General features: G+C 45.8%; 1 long non-coding RNA gene across 1 annotated transcript; it reads left to right on the top strand.

Moving 5' to 3' along the window:
- The first annotated feature begins 8,283 nt into the window (after positions 1-8,283).
- Positions 8,284-22,280, top strand: LOC139599542 (uncharacterized). The gene is made up of 5 exons (XR_011682257.1): positions 8,284-11,298; positions 12,617-12,758; positions 13,511-13,641; positions 15,034-15,202; positions 22,070-22,280. It is a non-coding gene; the product is annotated as an uncharacterized lncRNA (long non-coding RNA).
- Positions 22,281-23,385: the final 1,105 nt, after the last annotated feature.

The following is a 23,385-nucleotide window of genomic DNA, read 5'->3' as shown; positions in this document are numbered from 1 at the left end:
TGTCTCACATTTAATGTCACAGAGGAGATTTTAAAACAGGAGCCAAGGGGGTGTGAATTGTCAGAGTGGGTGGTGGGGGCACATCCTGGATGATGGTGTGGCCTTTGGCAGTGGTTATGTCTCACTATTAGGTAAAGCCTGAAGTATTTTTAATTCCAGCAGATGTCAAATCAGGAAGGGTGGTAAAAGCTGCTATTCCATCTCAGCTTTCCTGGTGCTCCTGAGTCAGGGCTGGCAAGGCTTGAAGGAATGACTCCTGCAAATACCAGGCCTTAGTGGATTTAATCAGACATCCTCCCATGGACACCTTCTCACTCCTCCTCTTGTTAAAAAAAACCAAAAAAACCCTTAAGAACATTATTCTATCTTTGCATGCACCATTAAAAAGAACACAAATAATCATGTTAACAAGATTTATATTTATTCCTGGTATAAATTTCCTCACTAGAGAAGTTTGTCTTAATCTCTTCAACAGACTGCAAATGCTTTGTCCAGCAGATTGATGTGCTTTGTGAATTACCAGGTCTTAGTCAGAGGATGACTTGGCTCTGTTTCCCTGAGAGCAATAGAAACATATGGGATATGATGGGAAGAAAATTTTATAAAAGAACCTGAAGTCTCTAAGAACACCATGATTGCTAATTCTTCCCAAGATGCAAAGTTTAAAAAACAATTAGATGGAGGCACAAACTGTGCTGGCAAATCCAATTCCGTGTGCACAGTTTTGTCTCAGCAATTGCAAATTGGACGGTGAGTTGAATTCTCCCCTGTGGAAAAGGAGAAAGCACAAAGGCTTCTGCCCCTCTCCAATCCTGCTTGCCTCATAGTGCTCACAGAGGCCTCATTAATGAGGTGTTTAAGCGTGCTGCAATCATCCTGCAGCCCAGGAGAGCAGGCTCATTTTGCAGCACAAACTGGAGCTCAGGAGCTGTGTTCACACCTCCCTGGGCTTGGCTGGCCTGGGAGCTGCAGCCTGCAGCATCCCCAGCCTCAGCCCTTATGGGCAGGCTGTGCTGCAAACCCCATCTGCTGCCTGCAAGGCAAGCAGGGCCCCTTGGAAGGGTCCTTTGAGAGCCTCGGGTGGTTTTATCTCACCTTCCCCGTCACCAGGTGACTCTTACAGAGCTGGCAGGTGGGGACTGGCTCAGCCCCCATGCTTTCACCCAGGCAGAGAGAAATGTGTTCTGGCTGCAGGCTCTTACTCTTTCTCCATAACTATTTTTATCCCCATTTTATGGCTCTAGGTAGCAGGGAGTAACAGGATGTAAAATAATTTTACCATAACTGAGAATAAGGTTCCAGAGATCCCAAGAAGTGTGTTAGCAAACTCACTGACATGTGGTAATTAGAGGTGCTTAAGTGTTTGTGTATGTGGATAATGCAGTTTCTGTAAAAATATAATCTTCCATGAAATATAGAATATTTTAAATCAAATCAATGCATAGACTTTTCTCTTTCATCCAGAAGATTTAAATGAAACGTATCATTCCAGTCTAGTGGATCCAGATCAAACTATCTTGGCATGTTAAGCCAAATCAAAACATGTCATTTTCAGTGAATTCAGTATCTCTTTGTGTTTGCCAGAGCTGGTTCAGTTCCTGCAGGAGATGTAGGTCAGATGTTCTGTGATGTCCCACTGCTGTGGTGGCTCCTGTCCCTCCCTGGGCTTGGTGCTGCCAGGCAGGACAGAGGGACAGGCAGGTGTTCCTCTGAGCTCTGCTCTGCTGGGGAGCTGGGACACGGTGAGTGAGGGAGGCCCCAGCTGCTCAGCAAAGCTGAACTTCTTGATTGATGCAGGTGGAAATGGTTCTAAACAAAACACATTCAGGTAATCAGATTTTCTGATGGATGGGAGCTCCGCTTTGCAATATTCTCTAACCACTCTTGCCTATGACTCACACTTGATTTGCTTTTTCTTTAGGCAGAATTCCCCCTGTGCTACACCTTGCTGTGCTCTGGGCTGAACCAGACCAGGAGAGACCTCTTAGAAACCTCCCATTTTTTTGTTTTTTTTGCAAATTCTGAAACATTTTCAAATTCAGCCACATCTGAACTCCTTTCTTCCCTTCATCTCCTAATTTGCAAAGCTTCTCGGGTGCTTCTGTAGCTGGAGGCTTGCACAGGTACTTGAAACCACACCATTTACTGATAGTGGGGGTGTAACAGACCCAGCATGGACAGTCTGTGTGCATCCTATAGACTGACAGGCAGATCTACCTCTAAGCCACCTCCTTTAAGTGAGCCAAAGCCTTTGGATCTCCAGGAATTTACATAAATATAACTTTGAAGCTTGCTGCAAATAAATTAAGTTGGCTGAGTCCACTTAATTAGGCTTTTCCTACAGACATTTGTAAACACTGGTTGTGCTCAAGTGAAATGTCAATTGACTCTAACCCAAGCTTTGCCCCCAGTGAGCAGCAAAGCTCCAAGGGCTGCCCACAGCTCCTGATTTTGTGTCCCAAACTGCAGCATTAAAGCTGTGAAGGATTGGGGTGGTTGACAAACACTCAGAGTTTGCCTGAGTAAATGAGTAATGCTGATTTTCTCTCCCAGGCCCACTGGGGTGCTGAGTGTGATTAAAGGCAAGTCAGGAAGGACTGCATGCTATTAATTCTATCGAGGAAATCTCCTGCTTTATTCATTGGATGTATATGGCTTTTTCTAGGGGGAGAGGAAATAGAAAAGCACCTTTGGTTGTGCTGTAACATCTGTGAGTACAGCTGGCTCTTTTTCTCTGTGTTCCACTTATTATGTGCAATTTAGACGTTTTCTTCTCCAAACTCAGATTAAAAAAGGAGAAGAAACTTGCAATGCTTGTTATTACCAGGGCAAATCCCTCTCTCCTCTGGCAGAGAGAGGAATGGCCACGCTCCTGCTCTGCCTGAGCTGCAATGTCTGCTGTTATTTGTCAGCCTGCACATAATCAGGTAATTTCATGTAATTCCTACACTTTCAATCAAGTCTGGTGAGCAGATGGCAGGATTCAAGCCCATAGATTTTGTGTATTGACACAGCCTGATTCCAGACCCAAAGGCAGCACAGTTGCTGTGCTCAGGGCACAGCTCAGCTCCCCTTCTGCCTCTGCAGGGTGGGCTGGGGCTTGAGAGGCTCCAGGCTGGGCTAGGGTCACTCACCAGCAGCCTCACCTGGGTGGAAATGAGATTAAACACCTTCCCTGCTTGTAAATGACTGAAACCATCTCTTGCTTTGAGGACCAAATACATGGGGATAGGAGCAGAGATGTCCAGGCTTTGTAAGAGCTTTGCTCTGCCTTGATTCATAAGTTTGACCATGAAATGTGATGGTCCATGTCTTATTTCTCTTATTCCTCCTGACTCTAAAGAGCAGCAACGCTCCCCTTCCACACTGAAGGGGATGCAAAGCTTAACCCACAAATGACCATGAAGGGGTTTGATGAAGAACAGAGAGGAAATGTGAAATGTTTGGTTTTGGCCAAGGTTTGAGCACCTCTTTCCAGACAGCTGGTCCAAAATACCATTTTGCTGTTACAAGAGAGGAAGCCTTGTGTGTGCTGGAGGAAGGCAGAGCAGCTCCTCCTGGGAAGTGCAGCTCCTCCAGCCTCCTTTGGGAAGCACAGCCTGGCATGTTTGCTGCTCCAGAGCTGGCCTTTAATAGCTCAAAACACAGGATGCTCCCTTTCAGCCTCACCTGGCTGCTGCCTGAGCCCTCCCATTTGCCCCCTGGCTTCTCCCAAAGAAACAATCTGAGACTTACCTGGAAGAAAGAAAACCTGAATATATCAGTGTTGCACAAACATTAGTGACACCCCAGGAGAATTTCAGCATGCATGAGATTAATGCACAGTATGTGGAATTCTTCATTCCCTCTTCCCATTGGCTTGAGAATTTCTCTTTTTGATGCTGTGGCAGCTGGGGAAATGCAGCCACTGCTGTTTCTGGGGAGTGGGGCAGCAGGAGCAGGGGCCTCTGAGCATTGCAGGGCTGCCATGGAGGCAGCAGAATTTTTGAGGGAATCCCTGGGGTGTGGTGAGACGCATCCTCCTCCCCAGGCCGAGCTGCTCATTGCTCTGGGGGAGCTCTGCTGAGGCACTTTGTTCCAAGCATGGACAGGTCAATGATTGATGCTTTCTGCTCAGTTAGGACTGAGAGTGAGTTAGAAGATCTCCTGGAGGAACTCTTAGCTCCTGCACAGGTGTGCATTGTTCTGGCATGAGCAGAGCTGATAAGTGAGAGGACACAGATGTACTCAGGTGTGTCTGGGGTGCTGTGATGCCTTTTGTATGGACTCTGCTGTTCTCTGCACTCATGGCCTCTAAGCTTGGGAGCTTGGTGGGAAAAACTTAACCCAACTGTTGGAAACACTGCCCAGGGAGAGTGTCTTGGTTTGGAAAGACAGGAGTCTGCTAAGGAAGGCTGGAGCCTCCCCTGAAATGGAGAATGTAAACCCTCCCCACCCCTCTGAATTGCCATAAATTTTAAATTAAGGGGCTCTCAGGCAAAAATATGGGAGCAGGAAATAACAGTTCTTTAATAGGGAAGGAAAAAAATTAAAAGGATAAAATAAACAATGCAGTGCACTAAACCAACAGTGCCAGAGTCAGAACCCAGCCTGACACCCTGTGGGTCAGGCTGTTGGCAGCAGAACCATTGGAATTGTGGCTCAGCCCTCCTGCAGTGTCAGGGCTGGTTCTGCTGGAGCAGGGATCCTGGAGAAAGGTGCAGTCTCTGCCTCTGCAGATCCAGGGCAAGAGGCAGCTGCTGTTCCTCTGGGCAATCCAGTGCAGAAGCTGTGCTGGTGTTCCAGAAGCTCCAGATTCTATCCAGGTAGGAATGCTTGGCTCCTCCCTCTGGGCTCCCATCTGCCAATGGGATGCTGTAGTTCTTATCAGCCATGCAGGGACATTCCATAGCTGTTATCAGCAATGTCCCCTCCTGGGGGAGGAGTGATTGTGGTCACTCAAAGAGAGAGAGATAAAGCAAACTGCCCACTTGACAAAAGATAATCTGCCATACAGATGGTGATAGAAAACATCTTGCATTGCAATCTTCAACAGAGAGGGAGACTTTTGTCTGGTGGGAAAAATGGCAGAACCCAGAAGAGAAAAATGGAAAAACCCAAGCATGTTTCTCTGCAGCTTTTGTGCTCACATTGGTACAGGTGATCCTCCTGCTCCCTGGTGCCTGTGGCTGCTGCCCTGACAGGTGTGGTGGAGGACTGGCAGTGCCCAGAGTGCTCCATGAAGCCCTTGCTTCTCCCTCCCTCCTGCAGCTGTGCAGATGGGAGATCCACTCCCAGCTGTGATAGGCATTGTCTCCCTGTGCAGGTTCCTCAGGTGCAACACGGACTCAAGCTTGTCTGAGCCTTGATGATAAGCTCTCCTTGTTAAAGGCCATTATATTTGCTACTAGCTGAGGATAATTCTGACTGACTACAGCAGTTCTCCTCTGCATGTAATTGAATTCATATTCATCATAAAGCAATGAAAAATAAATTGTGTGTGTGTTTTTTTTCCCCCTCATAAAGCAAGGCATGCCGCTGGCTCTGCCTTTCCCTCTAATCTTCCCCTCTGCAACCTATTGTAATAGAATTCATGGGAACAGAACAGCCAAAATAGATTGTGAGGTTTTGACCCACCTAGCAGAAAGTGAGTTTATTTCAATGCCAAGGAGGAATTGATTAATTCAGTTGGCTTCAAGGGAAGGCTAAAATCTTAGCTTAAGATTCCTCAATACCAAAGAAAGGTGCTGGCTTTGTTGTAGGCTGACTGGTGGTGTGGCAGGGGACCTGTGCCTCAGGTTGTGGTGGGAGTTACCAAATTCACTACAAATCCATCTAGTCTGAGTCTAAACTCCTAAAGAATTAGTGTTTCTGTGAAAGTTTATTTGTTATTCTGTGGCTATCTGCTGTCCCTGGGGCAGTGGCATGAGCCTGGTGCAGCAGAGGGGAACTGGTGTGGGGCTACGGGGATCAAAATTGGAGGGCACTGCTGTGGCAGCTGCTCACTCCTGTGCCTCATCCTGCCCTGCAGCTGCTGGCTGCCATCATGTTGGTCTACTGCAGAGATGTCCTCAAGGCAGATATCAAAATATCCTCTCTGAATTCTTTTAGAAACATCTGACAAATGGCAGGTTTTTGGTGGGAAGCTGGTCAGCCGAGCCCATCATCTCCCCCCCCATCCATGTTTACCTTTTCATTTTGTTTTCCTGTCTTTGATAGGATCCAGAAGCTGGGAGCTGATGGTGCCTGTGAGCAGAGCTGCTGCTGAGGCCTGTCAGAAATGCTCTGACAGGAAAGAAGCACAAGGTTTTCTGCAGCCCCTGGCTTGCTGCCAGCTGTGGGATCGCTGCCTCGCAGGCAGAGCAGACCAGACACTCCTAATGCACCAGAAAATTAGTGAGTTTTGTTCAACAAAGGGTCTAAATGTCTCTCTAGTTAATTAATAATTTCATTATGGTGAAATCATTTATTACATTTTAATACTGAAAAGTGTTGCTTCTGCAGCTCATGGAATGAACATCAGCAGAAGAAATAAGGGGGAACTTGTTGCTGATGAGTTCTGGGGGGAGTTGTGTGAGTGAGCAGCAGGGCAAGAGAGGTTGGGGCCACAGAGATTCCTCTCTGATCAGCCCAAAGGATGGAACTGACCAAGAAATGGGATGAGGAGGGCTGATACACAACTGTGCTCTGAGACAATACGAGCAACACCCTCCTCTGGGGACCTTTGACTGGGAAGTTTGCTATGTCATATCTGAGGGAAGAGATGAGGCTGTGAGGAAATAACAACTGTCTGCAACTGTTAGAATAATTCATCTGTCTTCTGCCTTGTGAGGGAAGTCAAGAATTAAAACCTGGAAAAGGGAATATTGGTGCATGATGCAGTAACTCTGCTGGGCATTTGACAATCTTTAGAAACTAGAAGCCTATTTTTGATGGCTGTTCCTTGGAGTATCATATTAGGCATAAATACTCTGTGTTTCTACCCTTACAGTTCTGATATTTTTTGTAGCTCAGTAAACATTTGCTGCTGGAGATAGGAGTTGTCACATGAGATCAGAAACGTAGTTTCCTTAGGTCAGAACATTTTCCAGGCCAATGGAGACAGTTCAGATGCCACCAGGTATAACCCAGAGAATCAAATTAAATTAAGTGTGTTTGTGATATGAGTATGGTCCCATGGATCCCACTGTGAGCATCTTTTAATTTTCTGACAATATCCCTCTTTTCTCCTTAGAAATTGGGCACTTCCAGCGCTGCCAGGACCCAAAGTGTGACCAAGTAGAAAATCCAAGTTGAATTGATGACTGAGCTGGAAAAAGAAGCAGGACCCAGCTGCTCCAGAGCATTGCAAGACAGGGAATTACCACTAAATCCTGTTTGGACTGTGGCTTTCTGAAGTTTATTGTTCAGGAGACAGAATCTTCACACCTGGATCTTCCTCTGAAGCCACAAGAGATAGGAAGAAAAAGAAAGGTGAAATATCCAAACTCCTGCTCCCATCCCTCTTGCAAGGGGTGTGTGAAATAAACAGGGCAGGAAACTTTTTCTCCTTTTATTGCCTTTATTAAAAGTGACCAGCTCAAGGTTGGGAAGTCCGATGGGTCCGCAGCTTCTCCACCATTGCTCCCAGGGTGACTCCGATGAGGATGAATGCACAACCTTGCCCACTAAAGGACAGAGCTGGGGGTCCCATCCTCACGAGAGCAGTGGGCATAGTCCCAGATTTCCCAACTTTTTGAGCAGCTCCAGCCAGGGTCTTGGCCTCAGCTGAAGTCTTCGTGCTTAGGGTGAGAGGCAACAAAGGTTTTCAGCATCTCTGCAGGTTTGGCACTTCGTTCCTCACATCCAGATATCACTCTAATCTCTTAATTCTGTATTGGCTCATTGTTTTTGGGGTCTTTTCAGTAAGTTTGGTGGGGTTGCTTCCCATGGCATGCTGGTCTCAAGGCTATTTTGCATTCCTCTCACATTCGGGGGAGAAGGACAACTTAGCCCTAGGCAGGGCCTTACCAACACAAAAGGAGTAATTACAATAACAAACAGGTAGAACTTCACCTTGGCAGCAACTGGTTTAACTGGTTCTGCAACACTTTTTTTTCCAAAAAAAAATTGGCAGATTTTTACTTATACCAGTGTGCATCCTCACCTGGTGGGTGACTGCCATCCATCCTCCCTCTGAACCACAGAGCTGCTCCAGAGGAAAACCAGCATTTGTTGGCAGCTGCTGGAGCTGATTGCATCCCTGCTCTGCCTGGTCAGCCTGTGAATACCCATCCCTGCCCTCCCCAGTTAATCACTGCTGCCAATCAGCGCTATTGAGGAGAGCAACAATACATTTCAAAGCTCAATCACCTTCATAATCCTCTCACTGTCAGCACAGCATCTCCCCGAGGCTGGAATTACTGACAGATGAGGTGCAGGGTGGATTTGCAATGGAAATGTTCCCTCCCGTGTGTGTGGGACTGGTGAGCACACATGACTGACACAGGAGTGTGTTTGGCTCTTGAAGGTGGGTAAGTGTTGGGCTCAGCAGGTGTGCACAGGACAAGCTCTGCATTGGAACAGAAATGTAAGAAATATGCTAAAAACCCACAGTGGTGTCCCTGTGCCACTGGTCAGTGTTTAAATGCACTCAGTGGGTGGAGAGGGCTCACGTGGGGATGAGCTCCTGGTGGTCCCAGTGCTGGATGCTCTTCCTGGTGCTAAATCTCACTGTCCAGTTCTGCTAGCTACTTCCTTTTGGGATTGTTGGGTTTTTGGGGTTTTTTTGTTTGTTTGTTTGTTTTTTTAATTAGCAGTGACTGGAAGAAATCTGAAGAATTCAAAGAATCTGCCTGGATGTTTGGGGATGGTTGGTCATGGGACAATCTATTCAAGTCCAGGCAGATGTCCTTGTCAGGAAAATTAATCCACAAATTAATGTCCAAAAGGGAGACAGAGGAGTCCTTTTACTTCATTCAAATAAAGGGAGAGGCCATGGGGCATTCCCCTGGGATCTCTCAAATTTCTGGAGGACCCAGCCTCCTTTTTATCCCAGTTTCCCAGCCACATTTCCCTTCTCTCTTTCCCCGTTGGCTGAGGTACTTGAGGGGTACAGACTTCCCAGAATGCCTGATACCAGAGATTCCCCTCTAATATATTCTCCCTTTTAATTTTTAATTCTTATGGAATTTATGGTTTTTCCCCATTGTTCCTTTCATCTTTCAATATCCAATTTTATTTATCAGCAAACCTACAGCTTGTTTGTAAAGACAATTTTTTTTTTCCCATTCATCAATAAGTGGAATCCTGCCCATTGTTTCTTTTATCTCTCAGTGCTGCTTTTCTCTACCAGCAGACCCACAGCTTGTTTGGAAAGACAAATCTGCCATTCCTCTCATGCTGGCAAGGTGAGGAAGTCCCACTGAACACCCTCCATCTCCTCACCTCATCCCACCAAAAAAGTTCTCTGAAGGTTTGAATGCACTTCCCCATAGAAATTTCCAGTTTCAAGAGATGGGGATTTTCCTGCAAAAACCTCTTCAGCTGTAAAATTCCAGCTCTACTATCTATCCACTCATTCTCTCCCAGCTTTCTCTCTCCTTGATCCTGCTGCACATCCCATGAGGATGTGCAGCAGCCAGAGATAAACCCCTTAGTCCCCATGCTCTGGAGGGGTCCATCTGGCACCTGCCACGAGTCCTGCCCTCAGTTTTGGGGCCAGCACAAGGAGCAATGTCACCCCAGAGCCCTGAGATGGCATTCCTTGGATCATTGACTCCTGACCAGCACCACAGGGCAGGACTGATGGTAAACAGTGCTCTGCTGTGATTCATCATGCCAGAGTTGAGATACTCATTACAGTCTGCCTCTTATCTAGGCCACTAGCCTGTAATTTTAATCCCAAACATTTGGGTGTGTAATGAGGCAATGCTTTTCTGTCTTACATCCTGGTGTAACCTGTAATTTATAATGTGCTGGAAATACGGAATCAAATAAGAGGGAATAAAAATGAAACAACAGCAGAGTTTTCCCCTTTGACATGTAAAAAGTGTTGTGATGACTTTAAGGTTTGAAAAAAAAAAAAAAAAACCCCCAAAAAAAAAACAACCCAAAAAAAACCCCAAAACAAAACCAACTGAATGTCTGCATCTGTGTATTTCAGATTTTCCATATCTGTGTAAAGGTAATTTTCAAGGTTTTCTTCCCTGATGTTCTACAAAGCAGATCCTGATATGCACTGACCCAGAGGGAATGCAGTGAGCAGGATCAAATCCCAGGAATTTCTGCCTTTGACTCACACAGACAGACTGTAAGTACAATTCCCTGCATTCCCATGGAGCAGATGCTGCTCCTGGAGACCCTGGGCAAAGGTTTCACTGTCTCTGTCAGTGACTTCTGGGCAGATACAGTTGTGCTGGGCTCAGACTGTGGGCTGTGGAGCCCAGTCCTGAACCAGGGGGTGCTTTATTTGCTGTACAGATCATTGTCAGAGTAGAGATGCTGCTGCTGCCCTACCAATCACCACCTTGAACAACGTGATTGCCACAACACACATCTCAGGGCCCTGTGGCTGTGCAAGCTGAGGGACTGTGGGATGTGTCACAGGATGCCAGGATGGTTTGGATTGGAAGGAACCTTAAAGCCCATCTCATTCCACCCCCTGCCATGGCAGGGACACCTTCCATTGTCCCAGGTTGCTCCAAACCCCATCCAACCTGGCCTTGGACACTGCCAGGGATCCAGGGGCAGCCACAGCTGCTCTGGACTACATGCTCAAGCACCTCCCCACCCTCACAGGGAAGAATTTCTTCCTAATATCCAGTCTAAACCTACCCTCTGTCAGTTTGAAGCCATTCCCCCTCGTTCTGTCACTAATGCTCTTGTAAATAAATCTCTCTTCCTCTTGTAGCTCCCTTCAAGACTGGGGAGGAGTGAAGGAGTGTGAACTATTGGAAGATGTGGTTGTAAAATCTGCACCAAATCAAGAAAGTGCCCCACAGGGAGGAAGATCATTAGGAAGAAAGTGGAGATTCTGGGCACCCTTCCAGCAAGGAACAGGAGAGCATCTGAGCCAGGCAGTCTGGCCAAGAGAGGAGAAAGGCAGGCAGGATCAGCACCACCACTGAGTTCACAGGCAAACATGGCCCTGTAAAGTGCATCCTAAAATTCCTTGTGCCATAAGGCACGTGCCACACACCTGAAAGAGCTGCAGGGCCCCAGCAGAGCTGCTGAGGTCTGACAGAATCAGCCCTGGGGCCACCAGGGCTCATGGACCAACCCTTGAGTAGTGAAGATCCAGGGGCTTGAAGTGCCACCCATGCTGCTCTGATGTCTTCAGTAAGTTTGGGGGGAATATCCATGTTTGCCATGGACAATCCCTGGTTCAGCATGTGTGTGAATGAGGTAAATGTGTGGGCAGGAAGAGGTGTAATTTTACTGCTAATTTTTCCTACAGAATATATATGATTAAAGTTGAGATGACATGAGAGAGTGAGCAGACAGCAAAAACCACAAAATTTTGGGATTTGAGCACTGGGAGAAGAAGCCAGATTTCCTTTGAGAATGACAATGAGGAGGAAAAGTCAAAGTACCAAGATGGAAACAATCAATGTTACGGATTTTAAACCAGCAGGAAAAGCAATAAACTTCTTCCTTTTGGCTGCTTGTCCAAGCAAGCCACTTTGGATGGAGGGTTTCCCCTGTAATGAAAATTATATGATCTCATCTTGGAGACTGGAGTGATGTAATAACCATGTAGGGACTGTTTTAATGTCTTTCATGGGTCATTGAAAACTGCCTGGCAAATTGGATCATGGACTACAGGGAACACTTCTGCTACAGCAGGAAAATGGTCTGGATATAACAAGTGACCGAAGGGTTTTGAAAAATCCTACCATATGTAATAGTTCCTAGTTTCAGCCATAAAAATATACCTTTTATTTTCCCTCTCTTAGGTTTTTTTTTTTGTTGTCTTTTAATATAGTCTTTCCTTCTCATTCAATAACCCTTCTTATACCTTCATTCTCCCTCTATATTAAGACCTGACAATCCATTAAGGCAAATCCTATATTTTGAATTGCATCTAAATTGATAGTGGAACATGGACTGCCTGCCTCAAAACCACTTCCATTCTCTTCTGCTGGAGATTAGATGGATTTTCTTTCTGAAAACAAATGAAAATTTTGATTATATGTGTCATTCAAACTGCAATTCCATCTTATTAAATGGTTCCAGGCAGTTGGTGCTGGGAACATTGTAATAAGGACTCCAACATCTGAGACTGTTTGGCTGAATCAGTTGGCCAATTTCATTCTCTTTGTCAGGAAATTCTGGCTGTGGCAAAGTGTGCAAACTGAAAACCACATGAAAACACAATGAAAATAAGTGGTTAATGATGTCAGTAATATTTAAAGTGGTTTAGATGGCAGCTGTTCCTTTCTGCAAATTTCAATGCCTTAAGGAAAAACATTCTTGGACTTCTTTTGTTTTTTTAGTGTACACCTTGGTGTTACAGCATCATTCATCTTCCTTCTCTAACATCCCAGATATCCCTGAAGTCATTGACAAAGGAAACCAGACATGAAATAAATGCTGGCTTAGACTAAAAGATTTCATTTCAATTCTGCACTAATCTTTTTCTATTTCCCCCAAACAGGTGCCATTTGTCAGCTATATCCAAGGAATGATGTGGGCTTTGCAGTCTTCATTTTTAGGCATGGAGGCCTTGAAAGGCACCCAGCATCCTGGGAAAGTCCTGGCTCTACACTGCACCAAAGGAAGGCTCCCTCTGATGCCAGGTGGGCTTTCCTTAGCCCTGCATTTCCCCATGCAAGGTCCACAGCCTGGAGCACTTTCCTGAGGAAAGAACTTCAATCTCCATCTTTAAAATAGCACCAGTCAGGCTTGTTTTAATTCATAAATCTCTTTGTTTCTCATAAATCCCTTCTTTTCAGTCAATCCCCAAATCAGAGGAGCTGTCTGGGGTGTGCATTATAGAGCCCCTGCTATATGAAGGTTATGTGTGGAGAAGAGCAATATTCATGGAGGGAGAGCAAACAGGCAGCACAGAAATACTGTAGGCTTGTGGAAGGCAGATTAAAATAAAATAACACAGATTATGTTAGTTTGCATGGGCCAGCCCTGCCCTTTAGTTGGTTCACTGAGCTGAAAGGGAGGCAGGATTTTTTCTTGTTGTGTTTCTTTTTTGTCCAAGTCTGATCGTTAACGAATGTGAAATTCAACTTCTGCTCCTGAAAACTGCAAACAGCTGAGAACAAAGGGGGTGTGCAACACCCCAGCCTGGGGCAGTGGCTGAGCTGAGGGGTCTGGAGACACCAACAGCACAAAATCCATTACAGACTGGTCTCATGGAAGGTGTCCTTGCACACATCAGGGAGGTTGGAACCAGGTGATCTTTGGAGTCCCTTCTGACCCAAACGATTTTGTTATTCTATGATTCTACAGTGTCACTTTTTAAAAAAATTATTATTATTATTTTATTTTCCAAAATCCAGTTGAAACATTTATTCTTTATTTTCTTTATTTCCAGATCACAAAACATTCTGAGTTGGAAGGAATCACCAGATCCAGCTCTCAACGCTGGTGTTTTTAGCACCACTCTTGAACCAGCTGAGCTGATCTCAGCAAGCTCCTGCCTGGGACCTGCACAACACCCTCCAGGTTAAAACAAAGTTTTGGGTTTTTTCCCCCTTCCCCCTGGTTTTTTTTGGGTTTTTGGATATTTTTGCCCCAGCTCTGCCTCCCTCAAAACCCCTCCAGTGAAGCAGCTCTCTTCCATCAGTGCCAGAACAGGCTGGGCAGCATCAGCTGCTGGTGCCACAAAGGTGCAGAAAGGAGCTTAGGAACACCTGCCTTGCTGCTCACTCCTCTCTGCTGCAGGCAAAGGAGGATTTTTAGGAGCATTTCCCGTGGTTTGAGTAAAATCCCGTTAAGAAGCCACCAGAGGGGGCAGCTGCCGCTGCTGCACAGCCCTGGTGAGCGGGTGCCAGCACGGCACACACGGCTGCTGGTATTTATAGCTCTCTACCTATACTTATGTCAGTGGGGCTAATTAGTAGATGGAATTAGCCTACTGCTCTCGGCAGCGTAATTGTAAACAATTTCCCGACGTTTCACTCCCTGAGTAATGAGTTTCTCCTGGAAATACAAAAGATGAACTAATGATAATCTGGCAGTTTACAGCAGGAGGACAAACATTAATTATATGGGATTACGATGTGATCCTCCAATTTAAGTCAGTTTGGCATTTCTAAGCAGAGTTGGATCTTAAGAGTGCTGTGGACACTTGTCTGAAGCATTTTATCTTTTTTTTTTTCCCCCTGGTTTCAAGCTGTCTTTTAGCTTTATCTTTTATCCACAGATCTAACCACCATCAGCTACTTTGAGGCAGAGGTGCTAGGCCAGATTTTTTTTTCATAAAGCAGAGGTATAATTATGCATGAAAAATATGTACAGTATTAAGCTTATTTTTCATTTAAAGATGACCATGCCAGGAGATCAGATCACTGCACGTCCAGGGATGTAGCTCAGCTTTGATTGCATTTATCATGGAATCATTTAGGTTGCAAAAGACCTTTAAGATGATTGATAAGCTGTAGGCTTAAATATGGGATGTGGGATTTATTAAGGTCAGAGCCAGAAGAGTGGTGCAAATAATGCTGGGATTATAAAATATTCACTGAATAAGGTCATGTCAGCAATCTGGGCCGTATATCTGTGTTTGGCATGGGACTCCACTGACTGCTGGTGGTGCCCAACAGATTCCTTTGAACTAAGGTGCAAACACTGGATTTTTCAAATTTCAGTCCTGCTCCACCCCCTGCCATGGCAGGGACACCTTCCACCATCCCAGGCTGCTCCCAGCCCTGTCCAGCCTGGCCTTGGGCACTGCCAGGGATCCAGGGGCAGCCACAGCTGCTCTGGGCACCCCGTGCCAGGGCCTGCCCACCCTCACAGGGAAGAATTTCTTTGTAAGGTTTAATCTGATTTTTGTATATTTACATTCATAGCTGCTCCCTAAAAATATTCTGACCTTTATCTTCCCCTTTGTAGCAGATGAACCCAACAGCTCTGGGTGTGCCACAGCAGTCACAGAATCTGCCAGCTGGGAATTGCCAAGGAATGAGAGCTGGAGGGGGCTGTGACTCCCTTTGGGGCCACATCAATCCACATCCAGCACCGGCCATGTCTCGCGTTCTTCCCTCTCCATGGAAGAATAATGGTATTATCTTTCCCTTCCTGTGTCTTCTCTTTCCAAAATTCACCTAATTAAGTGTCAGGAGTTGATCTTTGGGCTGAGATTCATAGCTGAATGTGGGAACAAGTTTTACAGAGAGTTTTTTGTTATTTATTGGCAAGTCAAATACAAACAACTGGGGTCTGGCTCAGCTGAAGATTATATCATCTGTAGTTTCTCTAGTTGGTTTTTTTTTTAATGTAATAACTAAGTATTAAATTAATTTGTTTACCACTCTGGACTCAACCACATCCCTCCTTTTAGATAAAATGTTTCATACTCCTTGAAATTCCTGATAAAATCAATCTTTAATTTTATTTCTTTCTGTATCCATCCACTGTCCAGGACTTCTTCACACAGGGTTGTTGCTGAGCCCCAAACACATCTCACTGCAAATTCTTTGTGATTCTGCCACATTTCACTGCAAATTCCTTGTGATTCTGCCACATTTAAAGTATTTGGGATGCAATTTTTCACAGCAGGTCCCTGCCCTCACTGACTTGGTTAGGAAAGAGTTCAGGCAAAAGGATTTTGATTTTCCAAGAAAGAGGTTTAAGAGAAATGTTTTGATCACCCAAACAGGAAAAAAACCCTCCATCAGTCTCTCTTTTAGAAGGTGCTCCTTGCTTTTGAGCTGGGATTTGAAACCACTGTTGGGGATTTTCCTTTCTTGAAACTACACCAAGCATGTCCCTCCGTGCATTTGGAAAAATGCAATGAGTGGAAAATGAAGATTTGTGAGCCTTTGTTGCTGAAAATGCCGAGGTCTGTCCCAGCATTCAGGGCCTCTTGGTGATGCTCAGGCAGGGGGACAGGGGGAATTGAGAGTTCTCTTTGGGATCAGGCAGTGCCTGGGCCTGTGGAATGGTCATGGATGGATAAGTGCAGTGGGAATATGACCAAGTTTAGAATAAATCACACACAAACCCCCTGGAACCTGCATTTTCTGTTATCTCCTACCTTCTTCTCTTTGCACTGCCTTTAATCCTGAGAGCAACACGAGGAATCCTTCGCAGCCAAATGGATTCACTCTAACCTGGATTTAAATGAGGGCAGCCCAATCTCAGAAGCTAAGCTTTCTGTTTGTTATTTTGTTATATTACTTTAATTGTGTTTATTTGGAATTAGAGAGCCAAATTCTCTCCTGGCAGAAGCTATTGTCACTAGAAGGGATTTCAGCTATCAAAATCATGTTTGTTTTAGTGTTTATTATTTATTAGCTTATAAAGCACCATTAGCAAATGCCACTGCACAGTGATGGATCCCCATTAATTTTGCATTAATGCACATACCATTGAATATATTCTAGAGCAAGGCACTGGGGTTTCTGGGCTGTTTTGCCTCAGACACCCACTGGTCCTGTCCTTTGGTGTGTCAGGTGAAGGAGGGTAAATGAAACCTCCCTGAAATGGTGCTGTGAGCACAGGTCTGTTCACACCTCTGCAGCAGCACTCAGAGATCTTCCAGAGGAAGCAGAGTGTAAAAAAAAAGTATTTAAATCTGGATGGACTTGAGTGATAGCTCTTGGGATTCTGGATTTGTAATGTTGGAGCCTCGGGGGCTAGGATGGTCAGGACAGACGGACACGAGAGATCTCTGCAGCCAGGGCTGGAACTTGGGGTTTATTGCAAAGGGCCTGGGGGCAGGGCCCTGCTGGGAGCTGCCAGCACAGCTCAGAGCAGGCCCCAAAGAGGGAGAGAGGTAAAGAGAGAGAGCAAGAGTGTGGTAAAGAGGATGAGAGAGTGAAAGAGAGGATGAGAGAGTGAAGTTCCCGTTACAATACCCTAAATCTTCTTCTCTGCTGAATATTCTGATTCTCACCAACCAATCTAGTACAAGATACAAATCCTACAGCATTTCCATACAGCCTATAAGAATCACTACATTACCATACTGTGTTACATTTTAAACCCTAAAAACTCCTCTTTGGGCCCCTTCTGCCCAGCCAGTGGGGTCTGCTCTGACCCTTGGGCCTGTCTGCAAGCAGAGGGTGTTGTTCCATCAAAAGGGGATCACCTTCAGCTGGCCACACCATTGTTTTCCTGTTGTTTAGTAACTGAGGGATTTCAAAGCTTGCTTTCATTTCAATCTCACTTATAGTTTCCATATTCTCAAAATCTTTTGCCAGACAATCATATTTATAAGGCTTTCCTGTTTCATCTTCCCCAACAGTAAGAGGACAGAACAATCTACAGGGATTTATTTATGCTAAATATCAAAACAGGGCTGACAGAGGTAGAGCTCACACTGGTTGGGAAGGAAGAGCTTGGATAACCTGGAGAGGGATCCCAGACTAGGGCAAAGCTTGTGTTGCATGATGGATGTGCCATCCTGCCTCTCTCAGGTCTGAATCCTTTCTTCAGATGTCTGGGCAGTTCAGGGTTTCTTTCCAGAAGAAAATAACATTAAAACTCCTGAACAGATAGGAATTTAAAGTTTCTTTCATTTGTATCCAGCCAAGAGAGCTGGAGTGAGAGTCCCAGCTGGGTGAATGCCCTGGAGCACCATGAAAGTGAAACAGGACTGGGGGACTGCAGTGGTCAGTCAGAGCAGAGGAAATTCACAACAAAGGGCAGTGACTGGGTAACAAATGGGCATGTGTGTTCATTGACATTTGTGAGACAGTGGAGTCTCAGCTGGCTGAATGCTTATGGCTTGTCTGCATGCCTAAAGGAAAATAAGTATTTATTTCGCTTTTCTTTATGGTCAGTCTTTATCCACTAAGAACCATTTTCTGGCTGCTGTTAGCTGTGTGCTGTGGTGGTTGTATCAGGAAAATAATGAGACACTATTTCACACCCTGGAAATACAGCATGAAGTCCTGGCCCTCTGGAGCACTGTGCAAAGATTCCATTAACCCTTGAGGCACCAGGATTTCATCCTCAATCCCTTCACTGAATGCCCCATCTTTACTGACCCTGGAAAGCTTTCTAAAAATGATGTATCTGAGCCAGTCACCAGGTAATCAAAATGAACTTTTTATTCCTATTTGGAGGAGAGGAGCCAGGGTTTGTTCCAGTAATTTCCAAGCTGGAGCACGTGGGACATTGGGCAGTAACAGCCTTAGGGGATGGTCCATGGCCCCAAAGTTCAGTCCCAGTTCTCTCTCACTGGGGCTGCAATGGGCTGGTCCCATTCACTGCTGGGATTGCAGAGCCTTGAGCTGGGCTCTGCAATCCCCCACTGTCCCCTTTTGGTTTTGTCTCTCCTGGTTCAGTAAATGCCTTTAATGGTGCCCTCCCCACTTGCAGTGAGGTGCTGCCTGTGCACAGACCATGGGGCTATGGCCAGGATGGCCTGTGGAGGGCCAGGGGCAGTATTTTTAAATATTCTGGCTGCTGGGAAACCAGGCCTGCTTTCTGAAGAGGGCTTGTGTGCCCCCAGCTCAGTCCAGGCAGAGCTCAGGGCTCCTGGCAAGCTTCCCTTGAGTTATTCACTGTTCCCTCTTGCTGTGTGCTGCTGCTACATCCACAGCTCCAGACATCCCTGAGGTGTTTTTTCCACCTCTCCCTTTCTCAATTTCCACAAAACATCTCACTTCAAACAGTGAAGTGGATCTCCACAGGTGTGCAGGGGCCTCCTCCCATGTGTGCCCCACTGCTGGGCCTCCAGGGCTGCCCCACTCTGGTCCTGCTCCTCCCTCCCTGTCCCCCCTTTGCCACCTGCCCTGTGCCAGTGCCAGGAGCACTGTGTGCCCTGGGGCACCACGGGTGGCTGCACATCAGAGCAAGTGTTCCATGAAATCACAGAGCATCCTGGCAGATCACAGCCCATCTCCTCTCCTCCTGCTGCCGTCTTGCACTCACTTTGCACCTCTCTGGCTGCCACTGCTCTGCATCTCTCAGCTCCTGGGGTGTTCCCTTTCCCTCTCGTTTTTATGGGTTATCACATCCACCAGCATGAAACACTGGTGTCTCAGCAAAGGGGACATTTTGGGAAGTCACTTTTTATCAAAGCACAGCTGTGAGACAAATCTGTTATTTCTGTGGCCTCTTTGGACCCACTCCTTCCTCACACTTTGCTCCACCTCTCACTGTCTCTTCCTAAAGTATCATTGACTTTTCAACTCTGCACTTTGTTGTGTTAGTCCCACCAAGGCATATCTGTAGAGGGAGAGGGAATGGAGGAGGAAGAAATCTGAGAAGGAGACAAACCTGTTTTATAAAACTTGCCCCAACTCTGGTTTGTTCACAGTGCCCCAGTTCTGGTTTGTTCTGGTTTGTCCAATGGCCAGGGAAGGAGCCTTTGATCGACTCCAGGCTGCTCTGAGATGTACAGAGCAGTTTATTTTTGGAGCCATGTCTGCAGGCAGCAGAGGATGGGGTGGGCCCTGATTGTGCAGATATCCACCCAGCCTCTGTGCTGCTGTGCACGAGGAATGAGCCAGCTCAGGATGGATGAGCTGAGCCTGGAGTAGATTTGCAGTCAGATCCACTGCAGGCACAGATTAATACCAACTAAGGATCCAGCCAGTGCAGTCTGGTTGAACCTTAATTTCTGCTCAGATTCCACTCTCCATTAGCACTCTGTGAGCATTTGCTTGACAGCAGAGATTTTTCACTCTCTCAGGAAAGGCAGTCACGTTTCAGGGAAGGCTCCTGCCTTCTCTTCATCTCCACACCCGCCTGCACTCCCAGCCAGGCACAGAGCTCTGCTTTGCATAATCACATTGGTTCTTAACCATGGCAATATATTCAGATCTTCAGACACCTGGCAGCCAGAGCCAGCTCTCTCCAGCAGGCTCCCTGCTGGAAAAGCAATTATATTTGTGCAGTTGGTGGAGGGCTAGTAGGAAACTGCTGGCCTAAAGGGAGCTGAGAGTTTTTTGGGGGAACCATTGTAAGGGGAGCATTGCAGCCAAACTTGTTATCAAGTGATCAAGAATAATGGTAAAATGCATCTAGCAAAGAAAAAGAAACTTTAATTCATTATTGGGCTTGGCTTCCACTTTGTGGTTGAGATATGTCAACCTCTAACGATGAAATTCTTTGGCAAAAGGAGGCAGAACCTTTTTTTCTGAGTCAAAGCATAAAAAAAAATTAAAACCCACAAAAATAGCCAGTTCCTACCTCTCCTATGCAGTTTTTTTTTCTGTACAAACCAGGCTGCAGTAACAGTCCCAACCTCTCCCCACTTCTGCTCACTTGTGCTGAGCTGCTGCTAATTGCATCTCCTGCCCATGGCATCTCTATTAAAAAAAGTCCATCTCTACTGAAACAGTCTCAAGCAGCAGTAATTGCATGTTAAAATTCATAGTCCTTGCTGCTGGGTCCTGGGGTAGCTCATTGAATTTCAGCACCATTCCCTGCGGCTGGCACCTGGCAGGGAGGAGGCAGGGAGGGCTGATCCCACCCTGGGTGAGGAGATAAACCAGCCCCGGGTCTCCTGGGGCTCCCCAGGCCCTGAGACCCTCCTGGGCAGGAGTCACACACCTGCTTTGCCTCTCTCTGCATTATCAGTTAGATAAAAGAACAAGTCCTGCCTCATGACAGAGAGATGGGACTGCCACAAAGCTGAGGAAACAGAGTTCTGTGGGTGAAATGAAGTGGGAAATGCAACTCTCTCCAGTTCAAAGTCTTTGTGGAAGACACTGGAAGGGAGTTTTATCCTATCCTCCAAGACCTTAAGGGACTTAAATGAGAAACTTAAGTTAAAAGAGGAGAATCTTTTTTCCTCTTTTTTTTTTTTTTGTGTGTTTTTGTTTGTTTGTTTGTTTGGGTTTTGTTTTGTTTTTTGATCATAAATGTCATTTGGGTACGATGGATATGAAGAGCTGTAACATTGTCTTTCCCTCTCATCTACACTGAAAAAAAGGAAAACAAGTGGAGATGGAGCCAAAGTATGATCTTACTTGATGTATCCAGATGTAAAGCTGAAGTGAATCTCATACTATAAATCCAAGTGTTTCAGGTTCCCACTTGTGTAACAGAGATAAAAGTCTAACACAGAGGTTCTAAAAATCCTCCCAAACCTTCCAAGGCTCAGTCAGACCCACATGCATAGTCCAAAATAAATTGAATTTACTGGAATAGATCCAAGATTATGTCTAGAGTGATTCCAAGACTTTTCTCCAATTCAAATGAGCCCTATTACACATTGGGAATGTCTGCAGGAGAAACACAGCCTATTTCATAAAGCCTTATTATATATTTTAATGCATGCAAGGTAAACATAAAAATGTCCCTTGGACATTTTTTAGTTTCAGGTTTTTAATTTCATTGTGCTCTTTGGTTACTTATGAAAAGTCTTCAGGAAAACAAAACAAAATAATTTTGTGATGCTTATTTTAGCTCCAGCAGGGCTCTGTGTCAGACTCTGGGCTCCCCAGGGGTGTCTAAGTGACTTGGGTGAGTCTGATTAGGTGCTGGGAGTGTAACAGGTCCCCAAGACTCAAGTAACACTGTCTGGGGAAACAGCTCCCACCTGCAGCAGCTGCTCAGCCACCCCAAAACTGAAGTTGATTTTACTCTTTCCTGGCTTCTCATGAGCTCCAGCATCAGATGGAGGCTTCACTTCTATGTCCCAATATCATGGCAATGGTCCCCTGAATGGGGAATAATTAACATTGATTCCTTGATTGCAGAAGGCTGATCAATTGTTTTATTAGGCTATGCTATATTATACTATTATTATATAATACATTATAATATATATATATTATATATATAATTATAATACTATAATATATCTATAATATATAAGATATATTATATATTTATAATATATATAATCTATTATAAATATATATTGTATATATTTATAGATATTATAATATATTATAATATATATTTTTATATTATAGATTTTATAATTTATTTTAATATATATAGTATACTTATAATATAATTTCAGTTTCTTCCAGGACTGGACAAAGACATGAAGGATAAAACCCAACTGGATTAGCTTGGGACAAGCAGTCTTGAGCAGGATCTGTGTCACACTGAGCCAGGGATCAGGCTGGCCCTAGTGAGCCAAAGGTAAGGCAGGTGTGTCCATGGACCAGCACAGATCTTACACCTGAAATGTGCACTGCACAGAGAAAATCCTACAGCAGAGATTTATGTCTCAGGGACCCACATTTTCCTTCACACGATGCAGAGAAAAATTCTGATCCTCCAGAGAGATGCAGAAACAAAATGTAAATTCCTCTAGCACCAGGCCTGGGATATTAGAGCGAGGGAAATGTGTTAGGGTTGCTATTGTCAGGGCCCTGACAGGCTCTAATTGTCCTGCTGAACTCCTCCTGGGCCCCCAGCCCTTGCCTGGGGGCTGAATTTCAACTCAGGCTGTTTATGTCTCTCCTTCCCTGGGCAGGGCTCCCTGTGTTAAGCCTGGCCTTGCTCCCTGCTGTCTTTGCCCAGCCTTGACTCTTCCTCCCCTCGTGTGGGCTCTCTGGGATGTCTGCTGGGCCTGCTTGTCTCTCCCTGCTCCTGTGGCTCCCTTCAGCCTCCTGTGCAGGGCAGCCTGTCCTCCCTGCACCCAGGTGTCTCCTCTGCTGTCCCCTGCCCCTCCTTTTGAGCCCCAGAATGGTTTGGGTTGCAGCATCTTAAAGATGTTCCTGTTCCAAATCCCCTGCCATGGCAGGGACACCTCCCACTGTCCCAGGGTGCTCCCAGCCCTGTCCAGCCTGGCCTTGGGCACTGCCAGGGATGCAGGGGCAGCCCCAGCTGCTCTGGGCACCCTGTGCCAGTGTTTCCCAGGACAGAAAGCTGTGGAGCTGTTACAGGAGCAGATGTGCAGAGCTGAGGAGGTTCAAATGCCAGGTAGGAAAACAGCCCCAGACTCTGTTCCTGTCCACACACAGGGCAGGATGTGCCCCTGGGCGAGGATCTCTTCAAAGATCTGCACATGGAAAGCAGGAATGAGCTGTAACTGCTCTCCAAATTCCAGCTGAGAAAGTGGCATTTCAGCTCAGATCTGACTGGGATGTTAACACATTTCTGGCACTGAGCTGAGCACTGGGTGACACTTCTGTGTCTCAGCACTGCTGAAGGCTGGTGACCTTTTAGCAAGTTCTGTATTTAGCATTGCATAGACAGGTCTTAAATGCAAACTGTTACCTTTCCCTTTGGGGTGCAGAGAGTTACAGTTCCAGGGCTCTGACAAACATCTGTTTCACTTTGCATTTTCAATTCTGGCTCAGATGATGGGAACTCTTGTACAAGAAA

The sequence above is a fragment of the Agelaius tricolor genome, unplaced genomic scaffold (genome assembly GCF_023055355.1).
Source record: "Agelaius tricolor isolate 1412-34295 unplaced genomic scaffold, bAgeTri1.0.p SCAF_23, whole genome shotgun sequence".
In the NCBI taxonomy this organism is placed as follows: Eukaryota; Metazoa; Chordata; class Aves; order Passeriformes; family Icteridae; genus Agelaius; species Agelaius tricolor.
This window is presented reverse-complemented; position numbering and strand designations above follow the sequence as displayed.